Raw genomic sequence first — 17,858 nt, forward strand, 5'->3', positions numbered from 1 at the left:
ATGAGAGGCTTTGAAAAGCAGACATATATAGTACATGGTGACAGAAGAGGAACACTGATGGGTCGCAGCGTTAAAAGGGGGCTGGGGGAAAAGGTGGACGTGGGGAGTCGATCCCAGACTAGGCTCCGAGGGGGGGGGCTCAAAACATCTTGATAGTCATGATAAGCACATAATTACATTAGGACACCGAAAAAAGGGCTAGGTTGTGTAGTTAGCTACAATGCTTGATACCAGATACCCAGATTCCGAACTAACAAAGGTCTTAACTCATTCTCTTTCTATGCTACATCAATGTGGAATGCGCTCCCAACAGGTGTAAAAGAAAGGGCATCTCTATCCTCCTTCAAAACCGCAATAAAAGTTCACCTACAGGAAACTACAACCCTAAACTAACACCCTCCCCAGATTGCTAATAATCAAATGTAAACAATCAAATGCAGATACTTTTTATGTCTTCTGATCTCTCTCTCTCTCTCTCTCTCTCTCTCTCTCTCTCTCTCTATCTCTCTCTCTCTATCTCTCTCTGTCCACTACTTGCTGTCCATATCCTACCCCCCCCCCTCCACACCCCTGATTGTAAATAATGTAAATAATTCAATGTGATTATCTTGTGTGATGACTGTATTATGATGATAGTATATATCTGATAGTATATATCTGTATCATGAATCAGTTTAAGTGGACCCCGACTTAAACAAGTTGAAAAACTTATTGGGGTGTTACCATTTAGTGGTCAATTGTACGGAATATGTACTTCACTGTGCAACCTACTAATAAAAGTCTCAATCAATCAAAAAAACCCATCTTTATCATGTAAGTCATTTTTTAAAAAAACTGCGTCCACACTACAAAATGGAAAAAAACAAATGTCCAGCTACTTCTCAAGTGTACGCCTCCTTCAATAAAATACAGGTGAGTACATAAAGGCCCTTAGCTCCGCCTTGAAATAGCTGAGTAACGATGTAAGGATGTGCATGTTAATGATAACAGCTGCAAAACTCACAATTTTACCCTTTAAATTAAATGATCAAAACACTGTGACTGTTAACTGCACTTTGACGTACTCACAAAATGACCGGCGCCAGCTTGCAAGCGTAAATGCTAACATGAAAACAAGACATATTAACGTCTTTCCCCAACCTAAAGTGATATAAACACAACTAAACTATTCAGTAGTGCACAGTGAGCCTGCAAGCTGTGCTCTCTCACTACACAGTGCTCTTCTATACTCTCCTATAGATTAGCCATTGAAACTGATAAAATACTAAAACACTTTTAGCGAAGCATAGGAAACACAAAACATAAAACGGTGCATTTATTTATTTTAGTTATTAAAACAATTTGTCAAACCATTTTAGTGTGTAGCAATACTTTTTACAACACATTCAACATAATTGCGAGCAGTCATCCTTTTGCTCACAATAACCGTGATGGGAAATGTTCATGTTGAGAACATTTCACGGGGAAATGTTGTTGGGAATATCACTTCTTCAGCATGTTGAGCATGTTGGGAATATCACTTCTTCAGCATGTTGAGCATGTTGGGAATATAACTTCTTCAGCATGTTGAGCATGTTGGGAATATCACTTCTTCAATATGTTGAGCATGTTGGGAATATAACTTCAGCATGTTGGGAATATCACTTCTTCGGCATGTTGGGAATATCACTTCTTCAGCATGTTGGGAATATCACTTCTTCAGCATGTTGGGAATATCACTTCTTCAGCATGTTGTGCCATCTGAAGCTTATGTAAATAAAACATGTATTTTCTCCTATTTGGTTGGTTGAATTGAGCAGAAACAGGAGTGAAATGAAGACACACTGAGGTGACGTTTTTGTTGCAGCAGACTGTGAGGCATTATTCTTCATATGTGAGGCATTATTCTTCATATGTGAGGAATTATTCTTCATATGTGAGGCATTATTCTTCATATGTGAGGAATTATTCTTCATATGTGAGGCACTATTCTTCATATGTGAGGCGTTATTCTTCATATGTGAAGCATTATTCTTCATATGTAAGGCATTATTCTTCATATGTGAGGCATTATTCTTCATATGTGAGGCATTATTCTTCATATGTGAGGCATTATTCTTCATCTGTGAGGCATTATTCTTCATCTGTGAGGCATTATTCTTCATATGTGTGGCATTATTCTTCATATGTGAGGCATTATTCTTCATATGTGAGGAATTATTCTTCATATGCGAAGCATTATTCTTCATATGTGAGGCATTATTCTTCATATGTGAGGAATTATTCTTTATACGTGAGGCATTATTCTTCATATGTGAGGAATTATTCTTCATATGTGAGGCATTATTCTTCATATGTGAGGAATTATTCTTCATATGTGAAGCATTATTCTTCATATGTGAGGCATTATTCTTCATATGTGAGGAATTATTCTTCATATGTGAAGCATTATTCTTCATATGTGAGGCATTATTCTTCATATGTGAGGCATTATTCTTTATACGTGAGGCATTATTCTTCATGTGAGGAATTATTCTTCATATGTGAGGCATTATTCTTCATATGTGAGGAATTATTCTTTATACGTGAGGCATTATTCTTCATATGTGAGGAATTATTCTTCATATGTGAGGAATTATTCTTCATATGTGAAGAATTATTCTTCATATGTGAGGCATTATTCTTCATATGTGAGGAATTATTTTTCATATGTGAGGCATTATTCTTCATATGTGAGGAATTATTCTTCATATGTGAGGAATTATTCTTCATATGTGAAGCATTATTCTTCATATGTGAGGCATTCTTCATATGTGAGGAATTATTCTTCATATGTGAGGAATTATTCTTCATATGTGAGGAATTATTCTTCATATGTGAAGCATTATTCTTCATATGTGAGGCATTATTCTTCATATGAGTGGCATTATTCTTCATATGGAAGCATTATTCTTCATATGAGCGGCATTATTCTTCATTGTCATGCAAGCACAGGAGGAATGATGGCTATGTGTGATGAGCACACACGTGCAGGCGCACACACACACACACACACACACACACACGCACACACACACACGCACACACACACAATGTTTAGAGTATTATTTCTAGCAGACAACAGCAACAAGACACATGTCCACATTCCTCAGAGTTGTGCCTTGACAGCTGTGCCGATACACCTGTTGTTGCCCCATAGCAATACTCTGTCAGCTGCCCTGTGGGACACCAACACACACACACACACACACACACACACACACACACACACACACACACACACACACACACACACACACACACACACACACACACACACACACACACACACACACACACACACACAGACTTGAACTCTGCCCAACAATAATCCCTGACAGTCCAGCAGCAGCTGTAGCAAGTGCCATCATGTTCAGTACTGCATCTTGGATGACAACACTTAGTTACTATAAAACTTTATGCTTGCAGACAAAATACAGGAGTCAAAGTCAGCAGCTTCTCATCACAAAGCACTTGTCTCATGTAATAGACACAAGTTTATAAATAGAAGCTACACTGCAGTGTGTTAAATACTCAGGGTACCGGTACTCAGGCAGTGTGTTAAAGGCCTACTGAAAGCCACTACTACCGACCACGCAGTCTGATAGTTTATATATCAATGATGAAATCTTAACATTGCAACACATGCCAATACGGCCGGGTTAACTTATAAAGTGACATTTAAAATTTCCCGGGAATTATCCGGCTGAAACGTCGCGGTATGATGACGTATGCGCGTGACGAAGTCAGAGTAACGGAAGTTATGGTACCCGTAGAATCCTATACAAAAAGCTCTGTTTTCATTTCATAATTCCACAGTATTCTGGACATCTTTTGCAATTTGTTTAATGAACAATGAAGGCTGCAAAGAAGACAGTTGTAGGTGGGATCGGTGTATTAGCAGCGGAGTACAGCAACACAACCAGGAGGACTTTGTTGGAGCGCTAGCCGACCTCACCTTGACTTCCTACGTCTCCGGGCCGCCAAACGCATCGGGTGAAGTCCTTCGTCCTTCTGCCGATCGCTGGAACGCAGGTGAGCACGGGTGTTGATGACTAGATGAGGGCTGGCTGGCGTAGGTGGAGAGCTAATGTTTTTAGCATAGCTCTGTGAGGTCCCGTTGCTAAGTTAGCTTCAATGGCGTCGTTAGCACAGCATTGTTAACCTTCGCCAGCCTGGAAAGCATTAACCGTGTATTTACATGTCCACGGTTTAATAGTATTGTTGATTTTCTATCTATCCTTCCAGTCAGGGGTTTATTTTTTTGTTTCTATATGCAGTTAAAGCACGATGCTATCACGTTAGCTCGTAGCTAAAGCATTTCGCCGATGTATTGTCGTGGAGATAAAAGGCACTGAATGTCCATTTTGCGTTCTCGACTCTCATTTTCAAGAGGATATAGTATCCGAGGTGGTTTAAAATACAAATCCGTGATCCACAATAAAAAAAAGGAGAGTGTGGAATCCAATGAGCCAGCTTGTACCTAAGTTACGGTCAGAGCGAAAAAAGATACGTCCATCACTGCCTCTCAAGTCCTTCACTGTAACGTTCCTCATCTACGAATCTTTCATCCTCGCTCAAATTAATGGGGTAATCGTCACTTTCTCGGTCCGAATCTCTCTCGCTCCATTGTAAACAATGGGGAATTGTGAGGAATACTAGCTCCTGTGACGTCACGCTACTTCCGGTACAGGCAAGGCTTTTTTTTATCAGCGAGCAAAAGTTGCGAACTTTATCGTTGATTTTCTCTACTAAATCCTTTCAGCAAAAATATGGCAATATCGCGAAATGATCAAGTATGACACATAGAATGGATCTGCTATTCCCGTTTAAATAAAAAAAAATCATTTCAGTAGGCCTTTAAATACTCAGGGTACCGGTACTCAGGTAGTGTGTTGAATACTCAGGGTACCGGTACTCAGGCAGTGTGTTAAATACTCAGAGTACCAGTACTCAGGCTGCATAGCCCAACTTTTAATTCAGTCAAGCAAACGTGACGGAGTGTTCAAACTGCAGTAAGTGGGCTATTTGCAACTTGCTTTGAGTGCTTTAACAAAACTTTTTTTTCTTCTAAATGTCTATTTTTTTTTTTTTTACAAAATAATCATTTTATTGAATAAAATAATGCCAAATGGCTATCATTAGCCAACAAGGCACAAAGCTGGTGTGTGGTGACGTCATCACATGCTGAAAGACGTAAAAGGGCAGACTCAAATCCTTCAAACCCTCCAGAAAGTCAGTGCCCTCGAGGTATTCGCATAAATATTGCAAACAGCATTTTAAAGAAAGGACAATTGGCATGTCTAATGCTTAGACGCAGACGCTATTAACTGGCGAGGAACGTACACTAACACATTGTTTCTCAACCACTGAGATACAGCCTGGTGTGCCGTGGGAGATGATCTCATTTCAACTATTTGGGTTAAAAATATGTTTTGCAAAGCAGTAATTATAGTCTGCAAATGATGTGTTGTTGTTGAGTGTCAGTGCTGTCTAGCAACCGTGTAATACTCTTCCATATCAGTAGGTGGCAGCAGGTAGCTAATTGCTTTGTAGATGTGGGAAACAGCGGGAGGCAGCGTGCAGGTAAAAAGGTACATTTTTTTCATGAAAAAAATGCAGAGGCACACCACCAGCAGAAAACATTAAAAAACAAAACTCAGTTGACAGTAAAATGTCGTTGTTGGATATGACTTTAAAGCATAACCACCTCACTATAGCTCTTGTCTCAAAGTAGGTGTACTGTCACCACCTGTCACATCACACCCTGACTTATTTGGACTTGTTTGCTGTTTTCCTGTGTGTAGTGTTTTACTTCTTGTCTTGAGCTCCTATTTTGGTGGCTTTTTCTCTTTTTTTGGTATTTTCCTGTAGCAGTTTCATGTCTTCCTTTGAGCGATATTCACCGCATCTACTTTGTTTTAGCAATCAAGAATATTGCAGTTGTTTGTATCCTTCTTTGTGGGGACATTGTTGATTGTCATGTCATGTTGGGATGTACATTGTCTTTGATTCACAGTAAGTCTTTGCTGTTTTCCAGCGTTCTGTTTTTGTTGACTTTGTAGCCAGTTCAGTTTTAGTTTGGTTCTGCATAGCCTTCCCTAAGCTTCAATGCCTTTTCTTAGGGACACTCACTTTTTGTTTATTTTTGGTTTAAGCATTAGACACCTTTTTACCTGCACACTGCCTCCCGCTGTTTCCCACATCTACAAAGCAATTAGCTACCTGCTGCCACCTACTGATATGGAATAGTATTACACGGTTACTCTGCCGAGCTCTAGACAGCACCGACACTCAACAACAACACATCATTTGCAGACTATAATTACTGCTTTGCAAAAAATATTTTTAACCCAAATAGGTGAAATGAGATCATCTCTCACGGCACACTAGTGTGCCGCGGCACAGTGGTTGAAAAACACTGCCTTAGAGTACACACTTAAGGGATCAGTACATTCCCATCTAATCTAAAATACTGCAGTTTATTTTACTTTGTATTTCTGGGCTTTTGAGCTGTAGAAATGCAGTCGATTTGATTTCTGCACCTACTTAAAGGCCTACTGAAATGAATTTTTTTTATTTAAACGGGGATAGCAGATCTATTCTATGTGTCATACTTGATCATTTCGCGATATTGCCATATTTTTGCTGAAAGGATTTAGTATAGAACAACGACGATAAAGATTGCAACTTTTGGTATCTGATAAAAAAAAGGCTTGCACCTACCGGAAGTAGCGTGACGTAGTCAGTTGAACATATACGCAAAGTTCCCTATTGTTTACAATGATGGCCGCATGAAGTGAGAGAGATTCGGACCGAGAAAGCGACAATTTCCCCATTAATTTGAGCGAGGATGAAAGATTTGTGGATGAGTAAAGTGCAAGTGAAGGACTAGTGGGGAGTTGAAGCTATTCAGATAGGGAAGATGCTGTGAGAGCCGGGGTGACCTGATATTCAGCTGGGAATGACTACAACAGTAAATAAACACAAGACGTATATATACTCTATTAGCCACAACACAACCAGGCTTATATTTAATATGCCACAAATTAATCCTGCATAAAAACACCTGCGTGTTTGTTATGCTAGCTCCTAGCTCCTCTGCTAGCTCCTAGCTCCATAGAACACGCCAATACAATTCAAACACCTGATCAACACACACAATCACTCAGCCCAAAAGACCGTTTACCTAACCCAAGGTTCATAAAGCTTATATATTTTTAAAAAGTTACGTACGTGACGCGCACGTACGGTACGGTACGTGTTATGCTAGCTCCTAGCTCCTCTGCTAGCTCCTAGCTCCATAGAACACGCCAATACAATTCAAACACATGATCAACACACACAATCACTCAGCCCAAAAGACCGTTCACCTAACCCAAGGTTCATAAAGCTTATATATTTTAAAAAAAGTTACGTACATACGCAAAAAAAAGCCAAAGCTGCATACTCACAGTAGCACGTCTGCGTCTTTGTCATCCAAATCAAAGTAATCCTGGTAAGAGTCTGTGTTGTCCCAGTTCTCTACAGGCGTCTGTGTATCCAAATCAAAAGTCCTCCTGGTTAGAGTCTCTGTTATCCGAGTTCTTCCATCTTGACTGCATCTTTCGGGAATGTAAACAAAGAAGCGCCGGCTGTGTACTGTTGTGGCTGACTACGTTCGAAAAATACGTCCATTTCGCACCGACAACTTTCTTCTTTGCTTGCTCGGCTTCCTTCTCCATAATGCAATGAACATGATTGAAACAGATTCACGAACACAGATGTCCAGAATACTGTGGAATTATGAAATGAAAACAGAGCTTTTTCGTATCGGCTTCAATGTGGAAGGCATACCCGTGTTCGCCGGGCTACGTCACACGCATACGTCACACGCAGAGGCGTTTCGAACCGGAAGTTTAGCGGCAAATTTAAAATGTCACTTTATAAGTTAACCCGGCCGTATTGGCATGTGTTATAATGTTAAGATTTCATCATTGATATATAAACTATCAGACTGCGTGGTCGGTAGTAGTGGGTTTCAGTAGGCCTTTAAGCAAATGAAAGAGCAAATATTAATAATTGTTTGTAAAAGAATGACTACTTTATTTCAACCTCCGCCTCATTGATGGAGAGAGTGGCAGGTGTTTTAATGAACTACGAGACGTCAAACGTTGCCACTTCTAGCACTTCTGTTGAGTCCACAACAAAACAAGTCAAGTCCACCTAATTAGTTGGCTTGGCTAATATTTGGCCGTGGAACAATGACGTGAGTTCCTGGGATGGAGGAGGGGAAAAGCTACGGTATAATCACAGGATGTTGGAATGCTGGAAATATCCCTCGAAAATGTGAAATATTTTAGGAATGTTCTAGTCGTTTGTTTGTTTTTTTATCGAATTTTAGATTATGGCGGTGTTACGTACACTCAATCATTGGCTACCAGTTGCTGAGTCAATTGTTTGCTGTAATGATGAGTCTTGTTTTGAAGCTCACACTTCATGTCATAGGTCAGAATGTGGATAAAGAAATATTCCATCCATTATTTCTTTCCATTTGTAGTCTGTGTGAAAATGTGAGGACGTCGTTGTCCTTTTCATGAACCTTTATTGATCGGTCAAACGTGACTTAGTAACTATTTCCACTTGTAATAAAGTTCAAGTCTTTGTATGTCCACTTGAGCAGGAAAAATGAGAACTTTAATCTTACCAGATGTCTTTTAGTACTCAACCTAATTAGTTGTCTTGGCATGAAAACAATGGCACAACTTTTAGGGGAAAACATTTAAAAAATGTATAAGAAGTGAAAATTCCCAGGGTGAAAATGTTAGAATTATAGCAATAAAATCCAAAATATTTGACAAATGTTTTCATTAGTATTCATTCTTGGATATTTTTGATAGAAACTTCACACTACTCGAGTAGTGTCAAGAATATACATTAGGGATGTCCGATAATGGCTTTTTGCCGATATCCGATATTCTAATATTGTCCAACTCTTTAATAACCAATACCGATAACAACCGATACCGATATATACAGTCGTGGAATTAACACATTATTATGCCTAATTTGGACAACCAGGTATGGTGAAGATAAGGTCCTTTTAAAAAATAAAAAGATAAATAAATTTTTAGAAAATTATTTAATAAAAAAGAAAGTAAAACAATATTATAACAGTTACATAGAAACTAGTAATGAATGAAAATGAGTCAAATGAAGTATTAAAGGTTAGTACTATTAGTGGAGCAGCAGCACGCACAATCATGTGTGCTTACGGACTGTATCCCTTGCAGACTGTATTGATATATATTGATATATAATGTAGGAAGCAGAATATTAATAACAGAAAGAAACAACCCTTTTGTGTGAATGAGTGTAAATGGGGGAGGGAGGTTTTTTGGCTTGGTGCACTAATTGTAAGTGTATCTTGTGTTTTATGTTGATTTAATTAAAAAAAATAAAAAATAAAATACCGATAATAAAAAAAAAACGATAGAAAATTTCAAGATATTACATTTTAAAGCATTTATCGACATCTCTAATAAATATCATTGTTTAATCAATGCTGAGAGTCAAGAATTTGCATTTATTATGTTTTTGACGAGCCCTCAAACTAATCATGTTGCGCGTCAGAAAATGTCAACATTCACAAAATTAAGTATTTTATAGTCTTCTATACAAATGTAAAGACGCCAAAGTTATTTTCTATTCATTTTAGAGCTCACAAACTCTCTGAAACGAGTTCTCCATGAAAAGTGAGCTTTTGTTTCAAATCCAATGAAGCAAAGACATAATCAAATGTACCTTAAGAGAAGTTTTAGTCTACAAATAACAAAGAATATTTGAGCGTAAAGACGAGATTCCCTTGGGAAAAGTCCAAAGTAAATCCCAGCTGAATCACAGGAAGTCAAACTTTTGGAGGGTGAAAATGTTGGAATTGTGGCTTGAAAATGTGAAATATTTGAGGAATGCTGTGGCCGAACGTGAGGTGGAATGACTCTGAGAGGAGAAATGTGTTGAAAATGTGACTTTCCTCCCCGAGTGCGCAGGTTTATTCGGGTAAAGATAAAAGTGTGAAAAGAAGCGGGAGATCTTACCTGGTGGTGGCAGGTGGAGCAACACTTGTCGGCTCTTCTTCTTTGGCTTTTATTGACTTTTTCTTCCGCTGTGTTCGTCCCGCGGCGACTCTTGGTCAGACGCGTGAGCAGGAATGTGTGGAATGAGCCGCGGGATGACATGAAGAAGAACTTAGAAGCGAGGAAAAGCCGAGGCGAGGCGGGAGTGGAGGGAAGCAGGCAGGCACCGCGTGTGACGTCATCACGGCGGCGGCGCAGGGGAGGGGCGGGGCCAGGGAGGGCAAACATTCACAACATTCTTTCAATATTACCATCTTTTTACCATCTCTTTGTGCCACTTTCATCACCTTATTCTTTAGTTTTCTTTTATTTTGTGATTATTTATTTGCACCATCAACAGAAAAACCTATTTGTTTTGGTCATATATTTACATAGATGCCTCACAATAAGAAGGTCCTGGTTCGATCCTGCACTCGGGATCTTTCTGTGTGGACTTTGCATGTTCTGCCCGTGACTGCGTGGGTTCTCTCAGGCTTCCTCCCACCTCCAAAGACATGCACCTGGGGATAGGCCCCTCCCTCCTCCAAATACATGCACCTGAGGATAGGCCCCTCCCACCTCCAAAGACATGCACCTGGGGATAGGCCCCTCCCACCTCCAAAGACATGCACCTGAGGATAGGCCCCTCCCACCTCCAAAGACATGCACCTGGGGATAGGCCCCTCCCACCTCCAAAGACATGCACTTGATTGGCAACACTAAATGGTCCCTAGTGTGTGAATGTTGTCTATCTGTGTTGGCCCTACGATAAGGTGGTGACTTGTCCAGGGTGTACACCGCCTTCCGCCCGATTGTAGCTGAGATAGGCTCCAGCACCCCCCGTGACCCCGAAGAAAAATGGATGGATGGATGGATGGATGGTATTTTGACTACAAGATTATTCACACAAATGGTGTTTTTCCCCAACAAATGTCTATTTGAAAGTCTGGCAATAATAAAATATTTGTGTTTAATTTTAATGTTTGATCCACTTGAATATTAATGTATTACTATTTATTATTAATATTTTGAAGACATATGATGCGAACTTTTTCTTTTTCTCAATTTTCCTGAAACATCTGTAGGAAAATGTAAAAATTTAACATGATTTATAAAACTATCTCTGCCAAATGCAGCATATAATCGCCTTTCATTGTTGTATTGCACATGTTAAATGTCAATGTATAAATACCTAAACATGCTTCTTCTTCACTGTAATTCCTTTTTTTATTCATATATTCCATTTTACTCTTTGCCTACCTGCTTTTCCAAAGCTAAATACAAATTTTAACTTCTATTTTTTATTGCTCTATATTATCATTTATTTGTTCCTCATTTACTATTTTTTGTATATATATACAGATATATATATATATATATATATATATATATATATATATATATATATATATATATATATATATATATATATATATATATATATATATATATATACATACATACATATATATACATACATACATATACTGTATATATACACATATATATACATACAGTATACACAATATATATATATATAATATATATAACATATATATATATATACAGTATATATATATATATAGCCATACATCCATACAGTATATATACACATACATTCTGTATATACATATACAGATATATATACATATACATGTATAGATATACATATATATATACTGTATACATATACATATATATGTATAGATACATATATATGTATAGATACATATATATGCATACATATATACATTATGTATATACATATATATATATAAATATATATACAGTATATATATATATGTATATATATATATATACTGTATATATATATACATACATACATACATACATATACATATATATATATATATATACATACATACACATATATACACATATATATATATATATATATATATATATATATATATATATATATATATATATATATATATATATATATATATATATATATATATATATATATATATATATATGTATATATATATACACACACACACACACACAATGATTTGTCAAGCTACCACTGCGAAATGCGGCTTCTAATGATTTTTATTTTAATGGGAAATGTTTAAAGTCAAATATTGTTTTCTCGTTACAATAGTATAAATAAATAAAAATTCCCTTTCATAAACTCAATTTTCTCCCATTTTTTCCATTGTCAACCTAAACATTCATTACAATTTTTGTTAAAACATATACATATTTTTGTTCATTAAATAAATAATCTAATAAATCAAATATTATGACATAACTTGTTTCTTTCTTATGTTATCCCCAAAAGTCGGCGTAAGGTCTTGAACGTTCAGAGCAGGCTCTTCTGCCTTCTCCATCATATTGTACATTCAAACAATAGCTGGCATTTTATTGTACTTTAAGACAATAGCTGGCATTTTATTGTACTTTAAGACAATAGCTGGCATTTTTTTAAAGTTCTATCATTTCCGGCCGTCTGTGAGGCCGTGAAGGCGCACAGGCCGAGTTCTGAGGCGCTAGGAAAGCAAGTCAAAGAGACTGGAAGCCTGAGTGTTCACTTCCCGTGGGTAAGACACCCATGAATATTTACCAAACAGAAGACAAGAGAAAGTGTATCATTTCACTTGGACAGATTGCTTTTCTTGTAAGAGAAAACAAGATGAAAACATTTAAAAGTTTATAAGCTGTGTTTGTGTTGTGGCTCTATGCTGCTTTTCATCAGTGGAATGCAGTGGTGTGCCTTCTCTGCTGGACTAACAACCACACATCATCATCATCATTCAAGATAAAAGTCTGTTTTATTGACTTACCCTAAATATGTAAAAGTATTCATATTCTCTTCATGTCATATTATGATCTTTCCAGTGTTGTTGCGTTTAGCTTAGAGTCTTTATCCAATCAGAATTCAGCTAGCTTATGTTGCCATGCTGTATGAAATCTGCCTTCAGCATCAACAATGTAAGACACATACAGTTGATAGACAGTTGCCATAGCCAATCAGATCACGTGTTGTTGTCAGTAAGGCCTTCTAGTAGGCCTCACGCTCTGATTGGATACTCACTTGGGAGTCCCAAGTGAGTATCCAATCACAAGTTGTGACAACAGGAAGTGGCACCAGAACCATACGAGCCATAGAAAGCCACAGAAAAGTCACAAAGAAGAAGAGCAAAATGTTGATTAGGTGGCAGATAAATATTTGCAAGGCCATTTTCAAGAAGGATACTTAAGAGAAACTACATCTTGTTAGACCACCTGAAGCTATCCTGGTGGGGAAATAGTTTGCCCGCCACTTTCACACCAATCAAGCGACTAGGACAGTACCACTGACTTATACGCCGTCCTACAAACTGTTACTTCAAATATGTTACCTTTTTTTTTTACATGTTTCATTTGTTTTATACTATTCTTTTAATTTAGATAATACCACGTAAAATATGTTTTAATTGCTGAAGCAGGTTTATTGAATGTTAAATGCGCCGAAAAATAGAGCGTTTTGTACACTGTTGATGTGTTTCAATGACCGGTAGTGTGTAAGTGTGTTTGTGTATAGTATCTCCAGTAGTGTGTTTGTGTATAGTATCTCCAGTAGTGTGCAAGTGTGTTTGTGTATAGTATCTCCAGTAGTGTGTAAGTGTGTTTGTGTATAGTATCTCCAGTAGTGTGTAAGTGTGTTTGTGTATAGTATCTCCAGTAGTGTTTGTGTATAGTATCTCCAGTAGTGTGCAAGTGTGTTTGTGTATAGTATCTCCAGTAGTGTGCAAGTGTGTTTGAGTATAGTATCTCCAGTAGTGTGTAAACGTGTTTGTGTATAGTATCTCCAGTAGTGTGTTTGTGTATAGTATCTCCAGTAGTGTGTAAGTGTGTTTGTGTATAGTATCTCCAGTAGTGTGTAAGTGTGTTTGTGTATAGTATCTGCAGTAGTGTGTAAGTGTGTTTGTGTATAGTATCTCCAGTAGTGTGTAAGTGTGTTTGTGTATAGTATCTCCAGTAGTGTGAAAGTGTGTTTGTGTATAGTATCTCCAGTAGTGTGAAAGTGTGTTTGTGTGTAGTATCTCCAGTAGTGTGCAAGTGTGTTTGTGTATAGTATCTCCAGTAGTGTGCAAGTGTGTTTGTGTATAGTATCTCCAGTAGTGTGCAAGTGTGTTTGTGTATAGTATCTCCAGTAGTGTGTAAACGTGTTTGTGTATAGTATCTCCAGTAGTGTGTTTGTGTATAGTATCTCCAGTAGTGTGTAAGTGTGTTTGTGTATAGTATCTCCAGTAGTGTGTAAGTGTGTTTGTGTATAGTATCTGCAGTAGTGTGTAAGTGTGTTTGTGTATAGTATCTCCAGTAGTGTGTAAGTGTGTTTGTGTATAGTATCTCCAGTAGTGTGAAAGTGTGTTTGTGTATAGTATCTCCAGTAGTGTGAAAGTGTGTTTGTGTGTAGTATCTCCAGTAGTGTGCAAGTGTGTTTGTGTATAGTATCTCCAGTAGTGTGCAAGTGTGTTTGTGTATAGTATCTCCAGTAGTGTGTAAGTGTGTTTGTGTATAGTATCTCCAGTAGTGTGTAAATGTGTTTGTGTATAGTATCTCCAGTAGTGTGTAAGTGTGTTTGTGTGTAGTATCTCCAGTAGTGTGTAAGTGTGTTTGTGTGTAGTATCTGCAGTAGTGTGTAAGTGTGTTTGTGTATAGTATCTCCAGTAGTGTGTAAGTGTGTTTGTGTATAGTATCCCCAGTAGTGTGAAAGTGTTTGTGTATAGTATCTCCAGTAGTGTGAAAGTGTGTTTGTGTGTAGTATCTCCAGTAGTGTGTAAGTGTGTTTGTGTATAGTATCTGCAGTAGTGTGTAAGTGTGTTTGTGTATAGTATCTCCAGTAGTGTGTAAGTGTGTAGTATTTCCAGTAGTGTGTGAGTGTGTTTGTGTATATTATCTCCAGTAGTGTGTAAGTGTGTTTGTGTATAGTATCTCCAGTAGTGTGCAAGTGTGTTTGTGTATAGTATCTCCAGTAGTGTGTAAGTGTGTAGTATTTCCAGTAGTGTGTGAGTGTGTTTGTGTATAGTATCTGCAGTAGTGTGTAAGTGTGTTTGTGTATAGTATCTCCAGTAGTGTGCAAGTGTGTTTGTGTATAGTATCTCCAGTAGTGTGTAAGTGTGTTTGTGTATAGTATCTGCAGTAGTGTGTAAGTGTGTTTGTGTATAGTATCTCCAGTAGTGTGTAAGTGTGTAGTATTTCCAGTAGTGTGTGAGTGTGTTTGTGTATATTATCTCCAGTAGTGTGTAAGTGTGTTTGTGTATAGTATCTCCAGTAGTGTGCAAGTGTGTTTGTGTATAGTATCTCCAGTAGTGTGTAAGTGTGTAGTATTTCCAGTAGTGTGTGAGTGTGTTTGTGTATAGTATCTCCAGTAGTGTGTAAGTGTGTTTGTGTATAGTATCTCCAGTAGTGTGCAAGTGTGTTTGTGTATAGTATCTCCAGTAGTGTGTAAGTGTGTAGTATTTCCAGTAGTGTGTGAGTGTGTTTGTGTATAGTATCTCCAGTAGTGTGTAAGTGTGTTTGTGTGTAGTATCTCCAGTAGTGTGTAAGTGTGTTTGTGTATAGTATCTCCAGTAGTGTGTGTGTAGTATTTCCAGTAGTGTGTGAGTGTGTTTGTGTATGGTATCTCCAGTAGTGTGTAAGTGTGTTTGTGTATAGTATCTCCAGTAGTGTGTAAGTGTATAGTATCTCCAGTAGTGTGTTTGTGTATAGTATCTCCAATAGTGTGTTTGTGTATAGTATCTCCAGTAGCGTGTAAGTGTGTTTGTGTATAGTATCTCCAGTAGTGTGTAAGTGTGTTTGTGTATAGTATCTCCAGTAGTGTGTAAGTGTGTTTGTGTATAGTATCTGCAGTAGTGTGTAAGTGTGTTTGTGTATAGTATCTCCAGTAGTGTGTAAGTGTGTAGTATTTCCAGTAGTGTGTGAGTGTGTTTGTGTATAGTATCTCCAGTAGTGTGTAAGTGTGTTTGTGTATAGTATCTCCAGTAGTGTGTAAGTGTGTTTGTGTATAGTATCTCCAGTAGTGTGTAAGTGTGTTTGTGTATAGTATCTCCAGTAGTGTGCAAGTGTGTTTGTGTATAGTATCTCCAGTAGTGTGTAAGTGTGTTTGTGTATAGTATCTGCAGTAGTGTGTAAGTGTGTTTGTGTATAGTATCTCCAGTAGTGTGTAAGTGTGTTTGTGTATAGTATCTCCAGTAGTGTGTAAGTGTGTTTGTGTATAGTATCTCCAGTAGTGTGTAAGTGTGTTTGTGTATAGTATCTCCAGTAGTGTGCAAGTGTGTTTGTGTATAGTATCTCCAGTAGTGTGTAAGTGTGTTTGTGTATAGTATCTGCAGTAGTGTGTAAGTGTGTTTGTGTATAGTATCTCCAGTAGTGTGTAAGCGTGTAGTATTTCCAGTAGTGTGTGAGTGTGTTTGTGTATAGTATCTCCAGTAGTGTGCAAGTGTGTTTGTGTATAGTATCTCCAGTAGTGTGTAAGTGTGTAGTATTTCCAGTAGTGTGTGAGTGTGTTTGTGTATAGTATCTCCAGTAGTGTGTAAGTGTGTTTGTGTGTAGTATCTCCAGTAGTGTGTAAGTGTGTTTGTGTATAGTATCTCCAGTAGTGTGTAAGTGTGTAGTATGTCCAGTAGTGTGTAAGTGTGTAGTATGTCCAGTAGTGTGTAAGTGTGTAGTATGTCCAGTAGTGTGTAAGTGTGTAGTATGTCCAGTAGTGTGTTTGTGTATACTAGTATGTCCAGTAGTGTGTAAGTGTGTAGTATGTCCAGTAGTGTGTGAGTGTGTAGTATGTCCAGTAGTGTGTAAGTGTGTAGTATGTCCAGTAGTGTGTAAGTGTGTAGTATGTCCAGTAGTGTGTTTGTGTATACTAGTATGTCCAGTAGTGTGTAAGTGTGTAGTATGTCCAGTAGTGTGTAAGTGTGTAGTATGTCCAGTAGTGTGTAAGTGTGTAGTATGTCCAGTAGTGTGTAAGTGTGTAGTATGTCCAGTAGTGTGTAAGTGTGTAGTATGTCCAGTAGTGTGTAAGTGTGTAGTATGTCCAGTATTGTGTAAGTGTGTAGTATGTCCAGTAGTGTGTAAGTGTGTAGTATGTCCAGTAGTGTGTTTGTGTATACTAGTATGTCCAGTAGTGTGTAAGTGTGTAGTATGTCCAGTAGTGTGTAAGTGTGTAGTATGTCCAGTAGTGTGTTTGTGTATACTAGTATGTCCAGTAGTGTGTAAGTGTGTAGTATGTCCAGTAGTGTGTAAGTGTGTAGTATGTCCAGTAGTGTGTAAGTGTGTAGTATGTCCAGTAGTGTGTAAGTGTGTAGTATGTCCAGTAGTGTGTAAGTGTGTAGTATGTCCAGTATTGTGTAAGTGTGTAGTATGTCCAGTAGTGTGTAAGTGTGTAGTATGTCCAGTAGTGTGTTTGTGTATACTAGTATGTCCAGTAGTGTGTAAGTGTGTAGTATGTCCAGTAGTGTGTGAGTGTGTAGTATGTCCAGTAGTGTGTAAGTGTGTAGTATGTCCAGTAGTGTGTAAGTGTGTAGTATGTCCAGTAGTGTGTTTGTGTATACTAGTATGTCCAGTAGTGTGTAAGTGTGTAGTATGTCCAGTAGTGTGTAAGTGTGTAGTATGTCCAGTAGTGTGTAAGTGTGTAGTATGTCCAGTAGTGTGTAAGTGTGTAGTATGTCCAGTAGTGTGTAAGTGTGTAGTATGTCCAGTAGTGTGTAAGTGTGTAGTATGTCCAGTAGTGTGTAAGTG

The 17,858-nt window shown here is 37.9% G+C and overlaps 1 protein-coding gene across 3 annotated transcripts in view; it reads right to left on the minus strand.

Annotated features, from left to right (window-relative positions):
- The window catches only part of LOC133658821 (transcriptional enhancer factor TEF-3-like), a 96,697-nt gene extending 86,380 nt beyond the window's left edge, over positions 1 to 10,317 (minus strand). For all 3 annotated transcript variants that reach the window (XM_062061250.1, XM_062061249.1, XM_062061248.1), the window contains exon 1: positions 10,095 to 10,317. The gene's annotated coding sequence lies outside the window, so the exon portion shown is untranslated. The remainder of the gene's footprint in view (positions 1 to 10,094) is intronic.
- Between the last annotated feature and the right edge of the window lie 7,541 nt (positions 10,318 to 17,858).

The sequence above is a fragment of the Entelurus aequoreus genome, linkage group LG10 (assembly GCF_033978785.1).
Source record: "Entelurus aequoreus isolate RoL-2023_Sb linkage group LG10, RoL_Eaeq_v1.1, whole genome shotgun sequence".
Classification (NCBI taxonomy): Eukaryota; Metazoa; Chordata; class Actinopteri; order Syngnathiformes; family Syngnathidae; genus Entelurus; species Entelurus aequoreus.